This window comes from Xiphophorus maculatus, chromosome 24 (assembly GCF_002775205.1).
Source record: "Xiphophorus maculatus strain JP 163 A chromosome 24, X_maculatus-5.0-male, whole genome shotgun sequence".
Taxonomy (NCBI): domain Eukaryota; kingdom Metazoa; phylum Chordata; class Actinopteri; order Cyprinodontiformes; family Poeciliidae; genus Xiphophorus; species Xiphophorus maculatus.
In genome coordinates this window covers 2,483,905-2,508,831 of record NC_036466.1, presented here as the reverse complement: position 1 = coordinate 2,508,831, position 24,927 = coordinate 2,483,905, and the positions used below count along the sequence as shown (strand labels likewise).

Sequence of the window (24,927 nt, the reverse complement as noted above, 5' to 3'; positions counted from 1 at the left end):
AGCTGTGTTGCAATTTTGAAAATGATCAACAGATGATTAATAATAAGTTAGTAGGGAGCAATATCAACTATTATTTACCCCATTTTCTAGAGACTTTTCTTGTAATACCATTGCATCATGTTTTCACAACTCTCCATGAGCTCCAGCAACTAAAAAACACCCGATGTGGCATAAAGGGAACTTACAGAAATCCAAAGCACTAATACATGACACATTAAATATTGCATACAAGCAGCCTGTTGTTATCTCACTGATTTTTCAGTAGTGGTTGCAAAGTAATGCATGTTGAAACTGAAAATGTTTTTAACCAATGGCTCCCACCAAAATTAGCCTAAACCAAAAGGTTGAAAGTGAAAATTAGTTAGCCCATTAAATGATACTCATCACATTTCGACACTGTTAAACTTCTTGACATCTTTTCACAGTTGACTTCCCAATTGCTTAGGCAGAAGTCAATATTTAAAGTGTCTATTCAAATGACTTAATTTTTATTTTCTGCAGTTTCTAGAGATCCTGATCAATGCAGATCATCATAGTTAGGGATAAGCATTTATCGTATCGTTTATCATTTATCGTGATAAATTTCTTATAAGAATTCTGATTTGTCGTCATGGTAAATTCCAATTAATGATGTTTAAAACCCACCAAAACCGTCCTACTTGTCAGTCTCTACTGTTTGTTTAATGAAAGCATCAATGAATACTAATAGATTAGAAAATACAGTTACCGTGTACAGTTTAGTGATACAAATTACACTTCTTTATGTGACTGGTGTCCTAAAGAAGTATTATTACAAATGGGAATATTTTTCAAAGGCAATATTTATGTTTGATAGGCTATAATTGACATATAGTGTATAAAAAAGAGACTCACATTTTTTCCCCTTGCTGTCTGAAGTTAAATCAGATCAAATTTCTCTTGTTTGAGGTCAGATAGAATTACTAGAAATCATTTCTATTTGCTAAATGACACAATAATAAGAGAAAAAATGTCAGATTTATTTATTTAGGCTTATGTTTCCACAGTATTTGGTATTATTGCCTTTGTAATTCTTGGGTCAAACATCTGGGCTTTCCCAAAGTGTTCAGAAATAGTTATTGTTCAATATTCAAATTTCTGATTTTGAAGACATTAATTAATTAAATCTCTTACGTTATTGTGGCATTTAGCAAATCTAAATAAATTTGGTTATTCTACTTGACCTAACACAAGAGAAGTTTGATTTCATTTCAGACAGTGAGGAGAAAAAAGATGGATCATTTTATTCGCTGTTGGTAAACTTCTGGTTTCAGCGGTAGTTTATAAAACAGAAAAGTAGAAAAGCAACAATTATTCTTACGTGTCTAGAAATAGTTGCGTATTTATAACAATGTTGATGTATTTCATACAAATGTGTCATAAAGCTGAATTTGTCACAGTAACGGAGAGGAACAGAAAGGAAGTTTTTTTTGGCTGGCTGGCTGGTCAGCAATGTGCAGCAACAGGTGTGGGGATCCTACGGTCACACTGACAATTTATCTGGCATCTCATTACAGGACTAAAGCTTGGGAGCGGCATAATGGAGCATTTGAATAGAAATGAAAGCAGAATTTTTAAAACATTAGTATAAGACAGGTATTTACGCTTTGTGCTCTTTCTAACCGTAAAACAATAGTTTTGTATGCAATCAACTTAGTTTCATGCTAATTTTTGCATATTTTAACACTATAACACCAACAACTCCATTTAGTATTCAAATTTTGAGTACTGGAAAACCCCTGTTGACAGACGTAAAGATATTAATCCAAATTCGAGATATCTGGCACAGCAATGCTACAAACATGGTGTCAAATACAAACTGCCAAACTACTGGTGTCAATGTGTACAAAAGTTAAAAGATTTTTAAAAAAACATCTATATTTTTCATGCAGCTTAAAGTTCTTTCGTTCCACCTGTTGCTAGATACTTGCCACTCAACTGGCTAAAAAAGTTACTCATCCACATTTTCCAAATTTGGGGATTTTAAAAAAGAGCTCAAGGAGTTCACCTTTACTTTTATTCAGTAACATTTGAAAATGGCATGCAACATGCAGCCGCTTTCTTTAGAAGTTGACTGCATGTTAGCTACATGAGCAGATAGTCCTACAAACTAACCAGCTGATGTCAGCTTTTTAAACATGTTGGGTCAATGTAACAGCAGGAGTAAATGGTGTACTACATAAGTACTTGAAATTTACTACCAAAATCAGACAGAACTCATTCAAAAATATCCAACAAACATGTTACAGTAAACTGACATATCCCACTTTATATTAATTTGCAGGTCAGGATGATTGATTATGTTTTTAATTATACAAATATAAGAAACTCTTGATTTAAACATTTCTGGTCCATCCATGTTTTCACTTCTATTTTATCTGCAGAGACAATGTCTTATTTTCGACATTGTATAAATACATGTATGTTTTCTGTTTGGTTTTTTTATGAAAGAAGTAGTTGCCACTTAATTTTAGTCAAAGGTAGAAACAAAAGGTGTGAATGAAAATTACACACTGCACAGCTGCGTTTTTTGTGTGTCCATAATTGATAGGGCAGCATACCTCTAAATAGAATTTCGGGTTACGGAGTTAGGAACCAGTAGACCAATAAAATGAACCAAGTCATATTTGACAGCATTAAGGGAGAAGTTGCGATAGTCACAAAAACACGCAAGACTCCCGCGCGCACGCCACACCAAAAATAAATAAGATGCAGACATATGTCAAATGTCGCGTGCCTCCAGTAACATCCACCTGCCTGTCATATTATCACACGGAGTTTACATTATTCCTCAACAACAACGCTAATGAGCAAAAAGTCCGCGCGGCTCCAGTCACCCCCTGCCTCGAGCCGGCAGTCGCGAGACGGTCAGCCCAAGTTGTCGCGCGCAAATACATTCCACGTCGCGAAATTTGCCTCGCGCGACGGTCTCCTACCTGAAACTGCGCCGCTCCATTCTTATCCTCTCGTGGTTAGTGGCGGCTTTCCAGCGGAACAGGTGAAAGGTGGAAGTAATCTCCAAATCCTCTCCCTCCCACCAAGCCCCAGTGTATAACCCGACTTTCTTCTCTGTGGTATCTACGCAGCTCCTGATAGGGGTGACGGAGGCGTGCTGCCGTGCGCCTTTCCTCCCTTACGGTGTCCGGGTTTGAGATTCTCCCGGTGCCACTGACAGAACGGTGGGCACCCCTCCTCACAGTCTGCTGTAGTCCCGTATAGAGCAGACGAGGTCTCTCCCTGTGTAGCCTCCTGTCTCACTACTATCTCCTTCTGCTTTTTTAGGGGGAGGCGGGAAGAGCCAGACTGGTAAACGTACACTTCATTAGTGGGTGAAGGCTGCAAAGATGCATTCCAGAATTGATTTTCTCGCCCACTAAAGCTCATTTATCATAAAAAAAAAAACGCGTCAGAGGTGTTTAAATAGCCTGCGAGATCCATCTTCCAACCACTTAAGATGAGAGTCTGCACGCGCCTGTAAAAAGTCACGTGAAAATTAGATTTCAGTATTTTATTACTCTCAGTCAATTAGAATGCCACGTCTTGAGTAGTGGATATTTGCCATCTCTTTTTTTGTAAATCTTAAGCAAATATATTAGATTTTTCTTGTTCTTTAGGTGATGCCCGGTATCTAATTCTGAACTTTGACTAGGACAATCTGAAACTTTCGTTTTCTTCCGATGAAGCCCCTTTTTTCAATTAGGCCTGTCACCATAACGAATTTCTCTGGACGTTACATTTTCCAGAAGTTATTGCGATAAACTTTAAAATTGTTATTTTGATATCCTTTTCAAGTAATACATTATACGATTGGCATTGTTCAAAGATCAGTAAACCTTAAATTGCAATTAACATTTAACACTGGAACTGGAAGACATTTTAAATATCCAAAATAAATGAACAAAACAAACAACAAATAAAGTGATGAAGTCTCTGTTCACAAAATTGGCCTTCAGAAAACGGACTAGTTGAGACCAAAGCATGAAACTAAAGACCAATGTTGGTACAGAGAAGGAAAACAGAAAAACGATAAATGATGCAAATGGAAAATGTTGAGATTATTTAAATTTATAATGCAATTAACTGATTTATTGTTTATTATGACTATTTTCAATTATTCTGATGTACTCCTAGACATACCATGATACAACAAAATATATATATTTTCAAAACTTACTGTTTAGTAACGCCACTGCTTTTGCTTCTCAACCAATTTGAAAATGGAAAACAACGTCCTCTTTTTCATTGTCTATTCAGAGGTCAGCAGACCCAAAGGTGATTTGGACAAAGGTCAAGAGTTCAGGTATAAGAACTGACCTACATGTTTGTAAGGCTGATGTGAAACCTTAAGCAAGTTTTTGACTTGAATCAGTAAACGCTATGGGCTTCTTTTTGACTGGATTTTGATCAAACAATTACTTCAGGATGAAAACGACACAAAGCCAGACTGCTTGATTTATGATGGATAAGCTTGAAGCAAATCTAATCGCTCCCACTCTCTTCTTATCTGTCTCACCGAGCCAAATTTTTCTTCAGCTGATGGGTGGCTTGGAGTCTTGATGGATGGTGTTAATTTCTACTTGATTCCAAATTACAGATGACTACATTATCGAAAGTGTAAATAATCACCTTCAGACAGCTACTGGCTTTGATAATCAGCCATAGTTTGCTGATGGATCTTTTCCCACAAGAATCCTGTGATGATGTTTTGAAAAGACGTATGTCTCATTCCAGGATTCATCCTTTCACTTGTTCTCATTTGCCTGGCTGTAGGAGGTAAATAATCTTTCTTGCACCCTGGCACTCCAAACATTGAAATTCCTAATTTATGAGCTTTATGAGCTGTTGACTGTTGAATCCTACAAGGCTGCCTCCATAAACAGCCCCCAAAGCTTTTGCCACCTAGAAAGATTAATCAAAACCTAATGTTTAAGAGGGTGAATTTCCACGGCATGGAGTTTGATTGTGGCATTTTTGAAAGAGATGAAACTTAAATGAAGGACAATTATCTAGCAGGAGGCTTTGGATTGAGATGATTTGATCTCTGCTCAGCTCTGCAAAGTGTGTTTTTCTTCCCATGAAAGAAAAACACACTTGCTGTTTCAACCCAGGAAGCAACAGCTCGTTTCCTGGGTCCATCTGTTGCTCATGTTGTTTGCTGAAGGGTTGAAGGCAGACCAAATACAAGTGACCTCTGTATCGGGAAAATGTACAAAAATAGTGAGGGGGAAAAAAACATCATCTGGAACAAATTGTACCTAAAGTGACCTGGAAGTGACTCTGATTCTGTGAAAAGATGTAGAGAGTATTCCTTCATTTGTGGGTTTTAGCTTGGTCAGGACAAAAATACATAAGAAACTTTTTTCTTTTTTTTTAACTGACAGAAAGATTTAAGTTGCTATTGACCTGCAGATGTTTGGGGGCGGGGCTTATGCCTTTGAATGTGTAGATTTGTACTGTCTAAGAGGAATTTGCATAATTTCATACTAGGTTTTGACAGGGCCATCTTTGAATTGTTTTACAGCTGATGTTTCATACTCTATACTCTTGTTGGGATTGGCATATTATATTAAAGGTAAAAGACAAAAAGAAAAAGAAAAAATGACACCCCCACATATACATTCTGTTTTGAAATTATGGTTTGGTACAATTAAAATCACATAATAATCAAACAGAAGTGTTGTGCCAAAATATTTTGGTATGAATATTTCAAATTATTTAACTACATCATGTGCATGAAATTATTCAGCACAAATTCAACATGCATTACAATAACAAAAGCCAAAATGTTTGTAAAAAAACCAAGAACACTACAAAATCTTGGTTTTGGACCATATAGCCCTAGCATTTAAAGAGAGTGGTCATATACTGAGCAACACTGGTAGGTCTTTCTTCCTTTGAGGCATGCAGTAAAAGTGATTTGCTTCACACAGAAGGCAACAGGGCACTTAGGAGTGAACTGTCTGGTATAAAGTTTATTTTACAAAAGACTGATCAATTTAAACAATCTCTTACTGTTCCAATATTAACCGATTTGGATTAAAAGAAAACAAAGAAAAGTTGCTTGAAATCAAATTTGCAGTTTATACAAAGTCGAAATATAATTGTTTCTTGGCAGGGTATGTAGTCGCATGAGCCAAAGAGACATTTTGAACACTTGCTCCAGAATATATGGGACACACCACAGTGAGAACAGAGACCAGTTTGGATTTCTAAATTATCGTCAAACTCCGGTGTGTCTTGGAAAACTAGGAAATATTCACTTTTCTTGCCTGACTTTTCCATTTAACTGATCAGCTTTCAAAGCATGACTCAGAACTTTCTCAGAGCAGGTGTTAGAGTTTCCAAACACAAACTGTTTGAAAACTCTACTTTCCTGAAACCTCAGGAAACTAGTCAAAGTTTAAAAAGAAAGAAAGAAAGAAATATGGTCCAAACAACATGCTACACAGACTTATTGGTGATGGGCTCCAACCATGAAAGACCAAACTACAGGGAAGAAAAACTCTTAATCTCACACACTGCTCTGCAGCTCCATTGCCCTGCCACTAGCTGAGCAGCTGCAAAAGCCCCTCAGACCCCGCTTACCCAAGCCAGAAGACCCCTGGAGCTGATAGAAGAGGCTAACAAATCCTGCAAAGACTCCTTTTGAGTCTGCTGACTCCCCATCCTTTGCCACACAATACTCAAGAATGGTTTAAGTAAGACTTGTGTCTGGGCAGAGATAAATAAATTAGGATAAAACAATTTAAATGTTGCTTTTATTGTATATTTTATTACTTTTTTTTGCATTGTTGATGATTAGAACTGCTCCAAACGAAGCAGGCCTTAGAGAAAGCTGGAGTTGAGGAGATATATTGTATATAAAGCTGTTTGCTCCATTGTCTGTGCATTCTAGATGGTGTAAATGCCACGGGACATTGAGATTTATTACCGACTGTGGTCCTCTTGCGCATCATTGTGTACTCTAAAATTAACTGGATGGCTGCATATACTCGACAGCTCAGTCATTTGGTATGTGTTTATTTATAAAGCTATTCTGGGCCACTACTCCTTCTTATCTAATGTCTCTTAACAAGAAAACATGTCTACATAGTTGTAGATCAATGGATGTCCTGCAATTTGTTGTCCCCAATGTACGAACCAAAGTGGGCAAGAAAACTTTTAGGTTTTCAGCACCTCAAACCTGGAACAATTTACAATCTAAGCTTCAACTTTAAATCCTTGTTGCATTGAAGGACTTTTAAAAAATATGGTGATATTGTTGCAGTGCATGTTGTCTGTGTGTGTAATTTTAATGTATGTCACTTTCTTTCATTGTTGATGTCTTGACCAGGTGTCTCTTCTACAAGAGATCTCTGATCTCAATATGACTAACGTAAGTGTGTGTTGTTTTGGGATCTGACGGTCTGAAAAATATTCTCTTCTGGCAGGGACCAAATACATCATATTCCCTAGTAAATACTGATAAATTCCTATTTTATATGTCATTTCTAATTTCCAAAGCTTTTCATTTGTTAAACTGTGACAGTCAAACTCACTGCATCCGTTTACTGGGAATCAAAATACCCTCATCAAAGGGTGTGGGGCTAAAATTTAATCTATGCACAGATTCATTTTTCCGTTCGGCATTATCTCTCTTGTGTACTTGACCCCTATCTAGCAAGGTAATAATCCTTACTAGATCACTAGTGGCATTTTACCAACTAGGGGATTCCTCTAGACGGCAAAACCAACATCTGGGTAAATAAGCTTTCTCGGCACATTAAAGTGACGGTTAGATGGAAGCAAGGTGTTCAGACATTATTACCAGCCAAGGATGATGGCCAAGAGAATGAAGCCATTTGTCTGTGATAGGAGTGAAGCGATCAGTCATAAAATAAAAAAACCATCTGTCAAGTGTAGCCTTATCTGCTCTGCTGACAGGATAATTCACAACTAGTCTGAAAGCAGCAGACTGTGTGTGATAGTGGACGTCCCCAGGGAGTCAAAAGGTCACCAGAAACACTGGAGCCAAAGTGAGCAGGACACCATATAGCTGATAAGAACATATTGTTGTTTACAGCGGGGACAAATAGAGAAAAGGTTACATTCACACAGAGTCGCACGTCCCCAGAATAACCGGAGCTCTGTTCTTGTAAGGTTGTTTGTCTAATTTATTTTCCTTTCTTTCTGCTATGAACCAAACTTTTTTTTTGCAACTTTCAGAGCATAAGAGTCCAGGAGAGCCTTTTCGATATTAAACACAACAGAAACCTGTTTGAATGTCCACATTTTCAGAGAAATATCAAGCAATTCATAATTGAATAACTCCCCTGGTTAAAATTTTATACAACATTATTTAATCTAAGCTAGAGCACAGAAAAAAAATAGTGCATAAAGAAAGAAAATAGAAAGAAAATGATAGAGTTGTTACAAGTATGGTGTGCACTTCTATGCTATTCTACTTCTTAGTATAATAAACATGTCAGAATGTATTTATATCAGAATTTTGGCTGAGTGTGTGTTAGGTAAATTGTATTATTAGTAATTATCAAATTGTGACCTCAGAAGGGTTCTTTTCTACACATCCAGGCTAGAATTGACATGTTTTGATATGTACATACCCACATATTTAATTTAGAAGCCTTTGGTTTCTTTGGTTTGCTCGTTATGCCTAACTAGTAATCCTGGCTTGCAAGTGGGAGACTCGGTTACACCCAGCGTGAGTACGAAACGGAACAAATCGGCTTCTCCCTCTAGCTGTCTTTAATTAACAAGCACTTTCACAGCTGGCCTTCACTTTTGCTCAAACAGATTTACCGAGAGCTATTTTATAGTGGCCTCAGATTCCTAAAGCTTTTTCAGTTATTAAACCACAGCAGCTATTCTGATATTTTTCAGCGTTCTGATTTAAGGTTAAGACGTTTTAAAATTATTTTAGAGAATGTCTCCTCAACTATGCATTACCAAGATGATACTATTTAATGACTGTCCCACTTTGATAATGACTGGAGCCAAGATATGAACTAAGATAAGAAATTCATAAAGTGTAGCAGTAGTAGTGGAATCCTGCAATTTCACGATGGGACTCATATCAAGAGCAATCTTTAAGATGTATACAAAGCAATGCAAAAATATTCATAACAATAATATTTTTACATCTTGGCAAATATAACCAGCACATTTAAATATACTTCATTGGGATTTTAAGTGATAGGCCAACATAAAATAGTGAATAATTGTGACATAGAAGAATCATTTTTTAAAAATAAGGTTTTTTTGCAACATTCTTTATAAATAAAAACAGTGTCATGATTTTTAGCGATTTATCGCGTGAACAAAGTTATTCAGGTGTGATTTTAATTGCATTTCTTATTTAATGGAAACACCTGCAATAGAAAAATTTCTTTCTATTTTTTTATGTAGGCAGAATATTAAAGTCTGCACACATTTGTAATGGAAGCGTAGCTTTGTTTTGTATATTTTCATATACAGTACAGACCAAAGGTTTGGACACACCTTTTAATTCAATGAGTTTCCTTTATTTTCATGACTATTGACATTGTAGATTCACACTGAAGGCATCAAAACTATGAATAACACATGTGGAAATATGCACTAAACAAAAAAGTGTAAAACAACTGAAAATACCCCTTATATTCTAGTTTCTTCAAAGTAGCAACCTTTTGCTGTGATTACTGCTTTGCACACACTCTGCACTTTCTTGATGAGCTTCAAGAGGTCGTCACCTGAAATGGTTTTCACTTCATAGGTCAACCTGCCCTGTCAGGTTAATAAGGGGGATTTCTTGCCTTATAAATAGCCATGAAAATAAAGAAAACCCATTGAATTAGAAAGGTGTGTCCAAACTTTTGGTCTGTACTGTATATGTATATATGAATAACCAAGTATCTGGGAATGAAATCTAAATGCAATATGCATGTCAACAAGTGGTCAGATTCATGCAGTCAGTTTCACTTTCATTTTCAAGTATCCAGCATGCTGAGGTAAATGAAGCCCGAGGTAACGAGATGTTATTACTGGGTCATTACTGAAATATTTTAGTTGCAATTGTGCCGATTCTGAGGCAGGGCTGCTATGCAAGGTGTGTGAGAGATGAGGTGTTCAAATTTTTCGACATGTCCAAAGACCTGCACTTTGTCTAAGATTTTGTGCCACAATGTTGTTGTTTTCTCTCTCTTTTTTTTTTTTTGAGTCATCAGAGAGGAAGGTGGATGGCATGTGGGAAAGTTTCATACGACGACAAACAGCCTTTTTAGTGTTAAAGTGTTTCATCATTGTGTCATTTTGAGACTTTTGAGAGCCACCACATCTGCTGAGAAGAGGAAAAACAAGTCATGGTTTAGAGGTGGTGACACACACACACACACAGAGGCTGAAACAGAAATGCATTTTGCCTCATTTAATCTGAACTGCTGACTGCAGGAATTTAAAACCTATGGGATGGTGACCTCATAAACTCAAACACATTTCCCTCTGGCTGTGGGTTTTCCTTAAACATATCTCAGCATTTCTCAAGAGAATCCATAATGTCACAATTCTACACTGAGCGCTCTTGCTTTTATTAACTTTACACCTGCTCAACCTTTTGGATCAAAGCAAACCTCTTACAGTACAGTTCATCGCTAGCAGCTGGAGAAACCAGCCTAGATGGCACACAAAGCAGTGAACTGGCACATCCACAGCTTGCAAACATATGCCTTTATTTACAGTGATCACGAACCGTTACTCACAGCCATTAGTCAACCAGGGCAGGAAGTGGCACCAATCCCGCCTCCTTATTGGATGGGGGATCTCGTTAGGGAGTTGCGATTGCTGTGACGATGAGTTTCCTTTGTGTAAAAGCTAGTACAATTCTGCAAGGATTTGTGTGTGTGCGTGCGTGTGTGTGAGTGAAAGAGACAAAAAAAAAAGAGAAAGCCAGACCAGCTGGCTGAAAATCACAATCTGCTGCCCAATTTTGCTGGCACATGTCTCACACACTCACACACACCCCAAACACACATATACATTAGCCAAATACTTAATTGCCTTCAATTGTTTGCTACATATCAAACAGAAAGTGCAGCAATTAGGAGTCTAAAGAACAACAAACACCATGCATCAGATAGTCAAAGAGTCGGAAAAGTGAAATAATCGGATAAAAGCTTTAAAAAATGATTAAACTAAAGGCAAAAACACGTAGCTGTGTATATGGATGCCCTTATTAACAGAAAAATTATATGTTCCTTAACAGTCAAAACACACATTTCTACATTCGCTGTTCAAAGTGCTGTAGCTCGTCTCTTCTCCTCCCCTACCCCCTCTCTCTGCAGAGAGGCGAAGCCATTTTCAGGTCATTAAAACAATTTATTGCAATTCTCAATATTCTCTTAATGAAAATTCACTTATCGCCATTTGAGACTTGAGAGCAGGGCCATTATGGAGACTGGTCTGTCAAGGGTATGTCTAGGAATGTGCGTGCTCATGCAAGCTCTTGTCTATTGAGGGGCGTGCGGAGGAAATAATTCAAGATTACAAGAATGCAAAGCCTGCAATCTTAATCGCAAATTTTGCTAAACCATAAAGTGGAGGGAATGCATTAGTCAAATATTAAATCTTTCAGAGGACAGGGATATGTTCTTTTTTTTCCTGTGGCTTCAGGGAAGCTGGAAAGCCCCGATCCTGCTGGTGGACACGTCGTGCTAGAGGAGGTAGAAATCCTTTCAAACGTATGTACCTTGTGGGATCCCTGAGGTACCAAGCAGGTGGCCAAGTGGAGAGAAGTTTTATCAGCTGTGAGAGCACAAACTAAAGTCTGGGATGAATTACAGCTGCCCCAAGAGAGACTAGGAAAGGTAGAGGAAGATACTGAGGTGGTAAAATAATATTCCCCAAAGCTGTTTGTTAGAGAAGTGCAAACAAAAGTGGCACTTTAAGATCACAAAGTCTACATAGCAACCATTGAATGTTTTTTTTATATATATAAGCAAGCCAGTGTTTGTGGTTTGTTGCCAAGAAAAAGCTTTTTCTGTCCAACCGTCACAGTGGAGTCTTCTACACTGTCCTTTGACTTTTATCTTAAACTGTGTGCTTTGGTCGGATGAGACAAACTTTGAGCTTTTCAGCAGCAAACACTCTAGATGTGTTTGAAGTGAAACCAAGAATAAGTAAATATTAAGGAAAGTACTAAGCACTGGTTGTTTGAGTTTTAGTGCTCAAACATCCAGTTTGAGCACTAAAACTCAAATAAGTATAAAGCTAGCTGCCCCTACCATCATTAAAATGAACACACGCTATATGTAGTGTTTGCGAAACACTAAATACTTTAAGTATATACAGCTCTTGAAATAAAATGAAGAGTCCACTGCACTGAACCCCATTGAGAACCTCATGGTTGTATGAAAGTACCTTAAACTTGTTATATGTATTATATGGAAGATCTGTGATGTCTTGTCAAGAGTCCTTGTCTTCATTTAACAGTTGGCCAACAATAAATGCAAATTTTTTCTATTGTTTTCACATATTTAAAGGGTTTTATCTGTGTTTTAGCCAATTGCAAAGACTTTATAATCCCTCCCACACTGCCGGCATCATTAGTAATAAACAATTGAAATGGATGTAATTCAAATGATGAGAAAGACCTCATAAAATATTTTAAGTATAGTGAAATGGCAGGTCGGTGGTGACTTTTATCCTTTTTGCTGTCTCTTTTGATGCCGTTTGCCCAGCTTTATGGCTAAACCCCCAAATTCTCTGTAACAAAAAGGAAAATAAAGGCTGCAAGAAGAAAGACGCCGCAGGCAAACACTCAAGTACACTTTCAATCATAAAAAGGCCTAATCTAGCTTTGTTACATACAATAACTCAATGCAGGAAGCAGATGTGGGTAGCTGTGATCTGATATTTCCACTCCCTCCTATTTGTCTTTGAACGCTGCAGTCAGGTTTTGGCTCCAGTCGCCTTCAGGCTTGAGTGGAAGTTTCGAGGGAGGCCCCCGGGTTGCCAACGACCTCAGAGCCTATACGGTATTGTATCCCGGCTACCGCTGCTAAAGCATCTGTGGTGTTCAGCTGCCAGCGGCGATAAACGAATGTACGTTTTCTGAGGAGAGCGACCCCGCTGAGGGTAAAGTCATTAGCTTAACGAGTGCTGCTGAAATCACACACCCCCAGACACAAAGGCATGCATATTCACAGAGACAAAAAAAATAATTATATATATATATATATATCAGTTTCAAGTTTACCCAGAAAGGCATAACTAACATGAAAATACATGTTTTTTTCTTCCAGCTAAAGCAGGTAGAGTGATGACTGAGTTACTGCACAAATGTTAAACAACAAAGTCGTTTTTACACAATTATAATAGCAAATGGAGGAATAATTGCATTGAATTTCCACGTCTGAAAGTCTTTCAAATATTTTTATTGTATTTTCCTTGTCATTAGGCTGAAAGTTGAAATCATTTTTCACAAATATTAACGTGAAAAAGTATTCACTTTTTTTGCAAACGTTTTTTTTTAAAACCCCAAAAACAGAAATAAAATGGTGGTTCTTTAAAAAGGGCAGTAAATGTCCTACATTTGATTAGTTGTCTCCTTTCAAAAGGTCACGCAACGTTTGTGTCTCTAAACAAGTTTTATTTAGCCGGACTTGGCTGTTCCCTAATTTCCTTAACCAAAGAGCTGAATTTATACTTAGATTAGATGACACATAAGTGGACTATGTTCACTAGGTGACTCCAAAAAGCAGATTTATTTAAGGAAATCAGGTTAAGGGTGGCTAAATAAGATCCTAATCCTGTGAGAAGGGAAGTTTAGGAGCTCTAAAACTTGCACCTGTATAAAATGTATTATAGTGTTGTTTTATTTACTTCTTCAGGTTATTTTTTTATTAAAAAATGTCAGTTTCTGGGTCAGCAAGTAATTAACTTGTCTAATATTCACCTGACAGCCTGCAGTTAGGTAAAAAAAAGAAAAGAAAATCCAGTGTAATAATTTTCACTGCGTTAAATGACTGGGAAATAATTAGTTCTTTCAATCAACGTGATAAACTGAATTATTATTATAGGATGGCCACCAGCCATTGCTCTGAAGGGGATTAAATCATTTTAATTAGCGTGCTCAGACTAGCCACCAAATTGTCTTTACATAAACGCACACATACTGTAAGTAGCAAGCATGTATGAAACACAGACCTTGGTTTTCTAATTTTTAAATCCCGTTTTGGTTTTATTTGGTCAACAGTACTGACAAGGTGTGTTTGAAATCCCACAAGTAAGCCCAAAGATCAAGATCTAGGTATCAGTACTATTAATTGGAAAGGAACATATTTGGATATGTGGACATTTATTAGCATTTTTTACAACACTGAAAAACGTCAGTACCACAATTAAACAATACAACACTGCAAAAACACAAAATCTTCCCAAGTAATTTTGGTCTAGTTTCTAGCGCAAATGTCTTAGTACACAGCGATAAAAAAATTATTAATTCTTTTTAGGTATTTTTTTTAGATATTTATTGATGCTCTCATGGAGCAAAATATATTTTTTAAATCATTAACTGAAATTTATCAGAACAAGTCAAAATTCTTATCATTATCAGAAATATTTCACAATAAGTGGCAAACAGTGCAATACATGCTCACTCATAATAAGGTACCTTTTAAAATATTGTACATAGTGTAATAAATAGAAATGACATTTTTGTATTTTGTCACTGATGATGGTTTTCAGGAATAAATCGTGACGGCTCAACATTTATCCCCACTTAGAATTACCAAAAAAATTACAAACTGGCGAGAGAATGAACCCATTTGACCTAACTGAGAAGCTTTGAGGTGACCTGAAATGTGTTGAACATGCAATAAACATTGAACTTCACAGACAGAATGAGGATTGGGCTAAACCTTCCTCACAGAGAGGTCAGAGGCTGACAGAAGGCTGTACAAGCAGCGTCACACTGAAGTTATTCAGCAAAACAAGTCTGAGCCAAATTCAATACCAGACGAATACATCTCAGAAATTCTCTATTGTTGGGGCCTGCCATGCAAAGCAATGGCAGGAACCTATTGCTATTCTCCCAAGAAAAGTTTCTTTATTATTATTATTATTGGGGCCTGCCATGCAAAGCAATGGCAGGAACCTATTACTATTGTCGGAGAGAAGCGTCTCTTTAATTGGGGCCTGCCATGCAAATGGCAGGAACCTATTACTATTGTCGGAGAGAAGTGTCTCTTTATTTATTTTTCTTCCGTAACCGTTAATGCGGCTCATACCGCTGGGTGCACACCTACAAATGAGGTATCAAAACGTGCAGAAAATTCACGCCATGATTGCTATTACTTTTGGTGGGATTTGGGCTTAACGTGGCGACATAATTCGCAAAAAACTACGAAAAAAATCCCATTATAAGTCAATGGGAAAAATCCTAGAAATACCCTATTTTACCCTATTTTTGAGGATTTTCTGTGTCGTCACAAATTCACCTAGAAATGCCATTCAAATTTCATTTTGTAGATACGTCTGTGATCTCTTCGAAAGTGAAGACGGCTCGTCGATACCAGTTACGGTTTGTCCACAATTTGCCTCTAAGCGACCCAAAGTTTCTCATTTTTCTTCAAATTAGAGTGACAGCAGACCTCGGTTCATATCTGGGCACAACATTTCTTTCTCTCATCACTGTAAATGCTCTGAGTGAGGTACAGATATGAATCTCGGGACTATCGCAGAAGACACATTGAACTGTCATACGCTTAAAACGCTTTTCGAATATGTATTACGGTTCCCGAACAAGAAGGATTTGTTTCCAATGCTTTTTTTCAGTAAAGTGTGTTTGCTCAAACACACTTGTGTGTTTGAGCGCTCAGAGCTCAGAGCTCACACCTGCTGAGACCATTATTTGCCATAGCAACGGATCTCAAGAGGCTATTGGCTGCTGGTTAGGACTACGAATACGCATCACTGTAGTTCTATCTATAGTGGAATACTCAGTTGAAACAGAGGAGGACTGAACTGGCCTTTAGAACTGCTATGGGCTGTATATAACTGATTTAACTCAGTAACTGTTACACATGGGATTAGTTTGGAACTTTAAAATTAAGCATACTGAAAATTTCAAAATAAAAGCCTTGAATATTTTACATGACGTAATTGCTCTTTTTGGCCGTATATGACTTTTTCATCCAAAGCACTGTTACACATGGGATTAGTTCGGAACTTTCAAATGGAGCATAATAATAATTTCAAAATAAAAGCCTTGAATATTTTTACATCAACTACTTTTGTTTTGAGCATTATATAACTGATTTAACCCAATGACTATTACACATGGGATTAGTTTGGCCCTTTAAAATGAAGCATACTGAAAATTTCAAAATAAAAGCCTTGAATATTTTTACATCATGTAATTGCTCTTTTTGGCCGTATATGACTTTTTCATCCAAAGCACTGTTACACATGGGATTAGTTCGGAACTTTAAAATGGAGCATAATAATAATTTCAAATTAAAAGCCTTGAATATTGTTACATCAACTACTTGTGTTTTGAGCATTATATAACTGATTTTATCCAATGACTGTTATTCATGGGATTAGGTTGGCCCATTGAAATGAAGCATACTGAAAATTTCAAAATAAAAGCCTTGAATATTGTTACATCATGTAATTGCTCTTTTTTGGCTTTATTTGACTTTTTCATCCAAAGCACTGTTACACATGGTATTAGTTCAGAACTTTAAAATGAAGCGTAATGAAAATTTCAAAATAAAAGCCTTGAATATTTTTAAATCAGGTAATTGCTGTTTTTGGCTTTATGTGACTTTTTCATCCAAAGCACTGTTACACATGGTATTAGTTTGGCCCTTTGAAATGAAGCATACTGAAAATGTCAAAATAAAAGCCTTGAATATTTTTACATGACGTAATTGCTCTTTTTGGCTTTATTTGACTTTTTCATCCAAAGCACTGTTACACGTGGTATTAGTTCGGAACTTTAAAATGAAGCATACTGAAAATTTCAAAATAAAAGCCTTGAATATTTTTACATGACGTAATTGCTCTTTTTGGCTTTATTTGACTTTTTCATCCAAAGCACTGTTACACATGGAATTAGTTTGTCCCTTTGAAATGAAGCATACTGAAAATTTCAAAATAAAAGCCTTGAAGATTTTTACATGACGTAATTGCTCTTTTTGGCTTTATTTGACTTTTTCATCCAAAGCACTCTTACACGTGGTATTAGTTCAGAACTTTAAAATGAAGCATACTGAAAATTTCAAAATAAAAGCCTTGAATATTTTTACATCAGCTACTTGCGTTTTGAGCATTATATAACTATTTTAACCCAAGGACTATTACGCATGGGATTAGTTTGGCCCTTTGAAATGAAGTTTAACAAAACTTCCAAAATAAAAGCCTCGACAACATTTTAAATCGTACCGAACGGTGCGCGTCCGCCTCGCTCGACGTTCTTGCGGTTCTCCGCGTGCCGCTGATCGCGTCGCGGCGTCCTTTGGCGTCGACGCCGATTTCTGGCGTGACGACGCCGGGCCCATGCCCCCCGGGCGCGCCTCGGCAGGCCCCGGCTAAATTTCTTCCGAAATTTTCTAGTTGGGGCCTGCCATGCAAAGCAATGGCAGGAACCTATTACTATTGTCGGAGAGAAGCGTCTCTTTAAGTATTATTCTTTATTTTTCTTCCGTAACCGTTAATGCGGCTCATACCGCTGGGTGCACACCTACAAATGAGGTATCAAAACGTGCAGAAAATTCACGCCATTGGAGCTATTATTTTTGGTGGGATTTGGGCTTAACGTGGCGACATAATTCGCAAAAAACTGCGAAAAAAACCCCATTATAACTCAATGGGAAAAATCCTAGAAATACCCTATTTTGGAGGATTTGCTGTGTCGTCACAAATTCACCTAGAAATGCCATTCAAATTTCATTTTGTAGATACGTCTGTGATCTCTTCGAAAGTGAAGACGGCTCGTCGATACCAGTTACGGTTTGTCCACAATTTGCCTCTAAGCGACCCAAAGTTTCTCATTTTTCTTCACATTAGAGTGACAGCCCATCTCGGTTCATATCTGGGCACAACATTTCTTTCTCTCATCGCTGTAAATGCTCTGAGTGAGGTACAGATATGAATCTCGGGACTATCGCAGAAGACACATTGAACTGTCATACGCTCGAAACGCTTTTCGAATATGTATTACGGTTCCCGAACAAGAAGGATTTGTTTCCAATGCTTTTTTTCAGTAAAGTGTGTTTGCTCAAACACACTTGTGTGTTTGAGAGCTCACAGCTCAGAGCTCACACCTGCTGAGACCATTATTTGCCATAGCAACGGAACTCAAGAGGCTATTGGCTGCTGATTTGGACTACGAATACGCATCATTGTAGTTCTATCTATCCTCAGTTGAAACAGATCAGGACTGAACTGGCCTTTATAACTAATTGCTGCTATGGGCTGTATATAACTGATTTAACTCAGTAACTGTTACACATGGGATTAGTTTTGAACTTTAAAATGAAGCTTAACAAAAATTTCACAATAAAAGCCTTGAATATTTTTACATCAGAAAATTGCTCTTTTGAGCTGTATATAACTGATTTAACCCAGCAATTGTTACACATGGGATTAGTGTGGCAATTTAAAATTAAGCTTGATGAAAATTTCAAAATAAAAGCCTTGAATATTTTTACATCAGGTAATTGCTGTTTTTGGCTTTATTTGACTTTTTCATCCAAAGCACTGTTACACATGGTATTAGTTTGGCCCTTTGAAATGAAGCTTAACAAAAATTTCAAAATAAAAGCCTTGAATATTTTTACATCATGTAATTGCTCTTTTTGGCTTTATTTGACTTTTTCATCCAAAGCACTGTTACACATGGTATTAGTTTGGCCCTTTGAAATGAAGCATACTGAAAATTTCAAAATAAAAGCCTTGAATATTTTTACATCAACTACTTGCATTTTCAGCATTATATAACTGATTTAACCCAATGACTATTACACATGGGATTAAAATAGACTGTTTTGCATGAGCAGCAGATAGATCCTCTATTGCACATGTGTCAAACTCAAGGCCCGCGGGCCACATGTGGCCCGCTACGTCATTTTATGTGGCCCTCTCCCCCCTACCACCGTTTTACAGCCCCATTGATTGACTTAAAATAGGTTTTGAGCACGAATTGACTACAAACTACATATCCCATAATGCCTTCCGATTCTTACCAACCAACATTACGGCTTCTCGCCACTAGAGTGCAGCAGAGTCACCTCAAGCTGATTATTAATTTTCCCAGCGAATAAAACTGAAACATCGACAAGCTAAGAAGCTAAAGAGCGAAGTTCCGTGATGTTTCAATCGAGGACTTTTACTTTTACCGTCTACTGCCCCCTGATTTGATGCCACAGCTTCGACTCCATGCAGCTCGTATTTTGTCCACGTTTGGAAGCACCTATCTGTGCGAAGAGATGTTTTCAATAATGACTTTAAACAAGACCAAGCACAGATCGCGCATTACTGACGAAAACCTACACGCCGTTTTGCGGATTGCCACAGAATAGAACTAAAACCAGACATCGACAAACTGACCAGGGGAAAACGGTGCCTGACATCCGGCCAGAAAACATTGGTAAGCACAAACAAACTACATTTAAATAGAATGAATGTAAAACCAAAACTCAGTATACTGGAATATGCATATAGTTTATTGATTTTGCTTGTGTTTTGTTTATTTACAGAACACAACACAATGAGGATGTGTGTGAGTTATTGACAGGGTGAAGAGGGATCAGCGTTGTGTTCAAGGACAGGCAACGTCACCTCATTGTTTTGTTCTTATGTGAAATGCATGTTCGTTGCGTAATAAATAACGAAAAAGTTTTGTGAATGAAGTTGAGAGTTAATATCAAAACTTGTTTTTTATTATTTGTCTGCTTATCTTCAAAGCAGACAAAGAATAATTTTCCCAGCGAATAAAACTGAAACATCGACAAGCTAACGAGCTAAACAGCAAAGTTTAGCTGAGCAGTTTAAAAATACTGAGCATATTTTTAAACTGCTCAGTTTAAAAATCCTGTAATTTTTAAACTGAGCAGTAATTTTACATCCATGCAAACTCAAATGTAATATTTAAAACTTGAATACATAAAATCAGTTATTTAACAATATGAGGTGTTGTTTAAAAATAAAAAAGATAGCAATTTCTTTTTATTGCAGAGACATTAGATTCTTAAATTTATGGTATTCTTTAAATGTTGTAATTTTGGTTCATTGTAAACTTTACCTGTAAAACGTTTGTAGAAATCTTTAACATAAGGTCAATATATATTTTTAAACTGTAATATGTTGTGTGTGTGTGCGTTATTGAAAATTTATATTTGTGACAATCATTAGGTAAATGCTAATGAACTGCCTTCCTGCAGTTTATGAGCATTGAACTGTTACTAAACAGTTCAATGCAAGGTTCATTAGCGTTAGCATTTTAGCTTCAATAAGCTATTAGCTATTTATTTTACTTTTTAGCAATGTTTAGTATACTGAATGGAGTAAATCAATTACAGAAAATATCCTAGTGATTTCCCACATACTGATGAAAGCAATGACGCTAACATTAGCGTTTCTGCTGATTTTAGCTGATATACTTACTTTATAATACTGAACGGTGCACGTCCGCCTCGCTTAACGTTCTTGCGGTTCTCCGCGTGCCACTGCTTACGTCGCGGCGTTCTTTGGCGTCGACGCCGATTTGTGGCGCGACGACGCCGGGCCCGAACCCCACGGCCGCGCCTTGGCAGGCCCCGGCTAAATTTCTTCCGAAATTTTCTAGTATTATTATTATTATTATTATAGAACTTTATTTTTCTTCCGTAACCGTTAATGCGGCTCATACCGCTGGGTGCACACCTACAAATGAGGTATCAAAACGTGCAGAAAATTCACGCCATTGGAGCTATTACTTCTGGTGGGATTTGGCCTTAACGTGGAGACATAATTCGCAAAAAACTACGAAAAAAACCCCATTATAACTCAATGGGAAAAATCCTAGAAATACCCTATTTTTGAGGATTTGCTGTGTCGTCACAAATTCACCTAGAAATGCCATTCAAATTTCATTTTGTAGATACGTCTGTGATCTCTTCGAAAGTGAAGACGGCTCATCGATACCAGTTACGGTTTGTCCACAATTTGCCTCTAAGCGACCCAAACTTTCTCATTTTTGCTGAAATTACAGTGACAGCCCATCTCGGTTCATATCTGGGCACAACATTTCTTTCTCTCATCGCTGTAAATGCTCTGAGTGAGGTACAGATATGAATCTCGGGACTATCGCAGAAGACACATTGAACTGTCATACGCTCGAAACGCTTTTCGAATATGTATTACGGTTCCCGAACAAGAAGGATTTGTTTCCAATGCTTTTTTTCAGTAAAGTGTGTTTGCTCAAACACACTTGTGTGTTTGAGAGCTCACAGCTCAGAGCTCACACCTGCTGAGACCATTATTTGCCATAGCAACGGAACTCAAGAGGCTATTGGCTGCTGGTTAGGACTACGAATACGCATCACTGTAGTTCTATCTATCCTCAGTTGAAACAGATCAGGACTGAGAACTGGCCTTTAGAACTACTGCTGCTATGGGCTGTATATAACTGATTTAACTCAGTAACTGTTACACATGGGATTAGTTTGGAACTTTAAAATGGAGCATAATAATAATTTCAAAATAAAAGCCTTGAATAATTTTACATCAGGTAATTGCTGTTTTTGGCTTTATTTGACGTTTTCATCCAAAGCAATGTTACACATGGGATTACTTTGGAACTTTAAAATGGAGAATAATAATTTCAAAATAAAAGCCTTGAATATTTTCACATCAGGTAATTGCTTTTTTTGGCCGTATATGACTTTTTCATCCAAAGCAATGTTACACATGGGATTAGTTTGGAACTTTAAAATGGAGAATAATAATTTCAAAATAAAAGCCTTGAATATTTTTACATCAGGTAATTGCTGTTTTTGGCTTTATTTGACGTTTTCATCCAAATCACTGTTACACATGGGATTACTTTGGAACTTTAAAATGGAGAATAATAATAATTTCAAAATAAAAGCCTTGAATATTTTTACATCAGGTCATTGCTTTTTTGGCCGTATATGACTTTTTCATCCAAAGCAATGTTACACATGGGATTAGTTTGGAACTTTAAAATGGAGAATAATAATAATTTCAAAATAAAAGCCTTGAATATTTTTACATCAGGTAATTGCTGTTTTTGGCTTTATATGACTTTTTCATCCAAAGCACTGTTACACATGGGATTAGTTTGGAACTTTAAAATGGAGCATAATAATAATTTCAAAATAAAAGCCTTGAATATTTTTACATCAGGTAATTGCTCTTTTTGGCTTTATTTGACTTTTTCATCCAAAGCACTGTTACACGTGGTATTAGTTTGGCCCTCTGAAATGAAGCATACTGAAAATTTCAAAATAAAAGCCTTGAATAATTTTACATGACGTAATTGCTCTTTTTGGCTTTATTTGACTTTTTCATCCAAAGCACTGTTACACGTGGTATTAGTTTGGCCCTTTGAAATGAAGCTTAACAAAAATTTCAAAATAAAAGCCTTGAATATTTTTACATCAGCTACTTGTGTTTTGAGCATTATATAACTATTTTAACCCAAGGACTATTACGCATGGGATTAGTTTGGCCCTTTGAAATGAAGTTTAACAAAACTTCCAAAATAAAAGCCTGGACAACATTTTAAATCGTACCGAACGGTGCACGTCCGCCTCGCTTAACGTTCTTGCGGTTCTCCGCGTGCCACTGCTTACATCGCGGCGTTCTTTGGCGTCGACGCCGATTTGTGGCGCGACGACGCCGGGCCCGAACCCCACGGCCGCGCCTTGGCAGGCCCCGGCTAAATTTCTTCCGAAATTTTCTAGTTGGGGCCTGCCATGCAAAGCAATGGCAGGAACCTATTACTATTGTCGGAGAGAAGCGTCTCTTTAATATTCTTTATTCTTCCGTAACCGTTAATGCGGCTCGTACCGCTGGGTGCACACCTACAAATGAGGTATCAAAACGTGCAGAAAATTCACGCCATTGGAGCTATTACTTGTGGTGGGATTTGGGCTTAACGTGGCGACATAATTCGCAAAAAACTACGAAAAAAACCCCATTATAACTCAATGGGAAAAATCCTAGAAATACCCTATTTTTGAGGATTTGCTGTGTCGTCACAAATTCACCTAGAAATGCCATTCAAATTTCATTTTGTAGATACGTCTGTGATCTCTTCGAAAGTGAAGACGGCTCGTCGATACCAGTTATGGTTTGTCCACAATTTGCCTCTAAGCGACCCAAACTTTCTCATTTTTGCTGAAATTACAGTGACAGCCCATCTCGGTTCATATCTGGGCACAACATTTCTTTCTCTCATCGCTGTAAATGCTCTGAGTGAGGTACAGATATGAATCTCGGGACTATCGCAGAAGACACATTGAACTGTCATACGCTCGAAACGCTTTTCGAATATGTATTACGGTTCCCGAACAAGAAGGATTTGTTTCCAATGCTTTTTTTCAGTAAAGTGTGTTTGCTCAAACACACTTGTGTGTTTGAGAGCTCACAGCTCAGAGCTCACACCTGCTGAGACCATTATTTGCCATAGCAACGGAACTCAAGAGGCTATTGGCTGCTGATTTGGACTACGAATACGCATCGCTGTAGTTCTATCTATCCTCAGTTGAAACAGATCAGGACTGAGAACTGGCCTTTAGAACTACTGCTGCTATGGGCTGTATATAACTGATTTAACTCAGTAACTGTTACACATGGAATTAGTTTGGAACTTTAAAATGGAGCATAATAATAATTTCAAAATAAAAGCCTTGAATATTTTTACATCAGGTAATTGCTGTTTTTGGCTTTATTTGACGTTTTCATCCAAAGCACTGTTACACATGGGATTACTTTGGAACTTTAAAATGGAGAATAATAATAATTTCAAAATAAAAGCCTTGAATATTTTTACATCAGGTAATTGCTGTTTTTGGCTTTATATGACTTTTTCATCCAAAGCACTGTTACACATGGGATTAGTTTGGAACTTTAAAATGGAGCATAATAATAATTTCAAAATAAAAGCCTTGAATATTTTTACATCAGGTAATTGCTCTTTTTGGCTTTATTTGACTTTTTCATCCAAAGCACTGTTACACGTGGTATTAGTTTGGCCCTTTGAAATGAAGCATACTGAAAATTTCAAAATAAAAGCCTTGAATAATTTTACATGACGTAATTGCTCTTTTTGGCTTTATTTGACTTTTTCATCCAAAGCACTGTTACACGTGGTATTAGTTTGGCCCTTTGAAATGAAGCATACTGAAAATTTCAAAATAAAAGCCTTGAATATTTTTACATCAGCTACTTGTGTTTTGAGCATTATATAACTATTTTAACCCAAGGACTATTACGCATGGGATTAGTTTGGCCCTTTGAAATGAAGTTTAACAAAACTTCCAAAATAAAAGCCTCGACAACATTTTAAATCGTACCGAACGGTGCACGTCCGCCTCGCTTAACGTTCTTGCGGTTCTCCGCGTGCCACTGGTTACGTCGCGGCGTTCTTTGGCGTCGACGCCGATTTGTGGCGTGACGACGCCGGGCCCGAACCCCACGGGCGCGCCTCGGCAGGCCCCGTCTAAATTTCTTCCGAAATTTTCTAGTTGGGGCCTGCCATGCAAAGCAATGGCAGGAACCTATTACTATTGTCGGAGAGAAGCGTCTCTTTAAGTATGATATTCTTTATTTTTCTTCCGTAACCGTTAATGCGGCTCGTACCGCTGGGTGCACACCTACAAATGAGGTATCAAAACGTGCAGAAAATTCACGCCATTGGAGCTA

The 24,927-nt window shown here is 37.3% G+C and overlaps 1 protein-coding gene across 9 annotated transcripts in view; it reads right to left on the bottom strand.

Annotated features, from left to right (window-relative positions):
* Positions 1–24,927, bottom strand: part of dmd (dystrophin) — a 248,638-nt gene that overhangs the window by 207,240 nt on the left and 16,471 nt on the right. The window contains exon 1 of one of the 9 annotated variants that reach the window (XM_023329884.1): positions 2,955–2,968. The exons of the other annotated variants lie outside the window; for them this stretch is intronic. The gene's annotated coding sequence lies outside the window, so the exon portion shown is untranslated. Of the gene's footprint in view, positions 1–2,954; positions 2,969–24,927 lie in introns of those variants that run through there. 9 annotated transcript variants of the gene reach the window in all.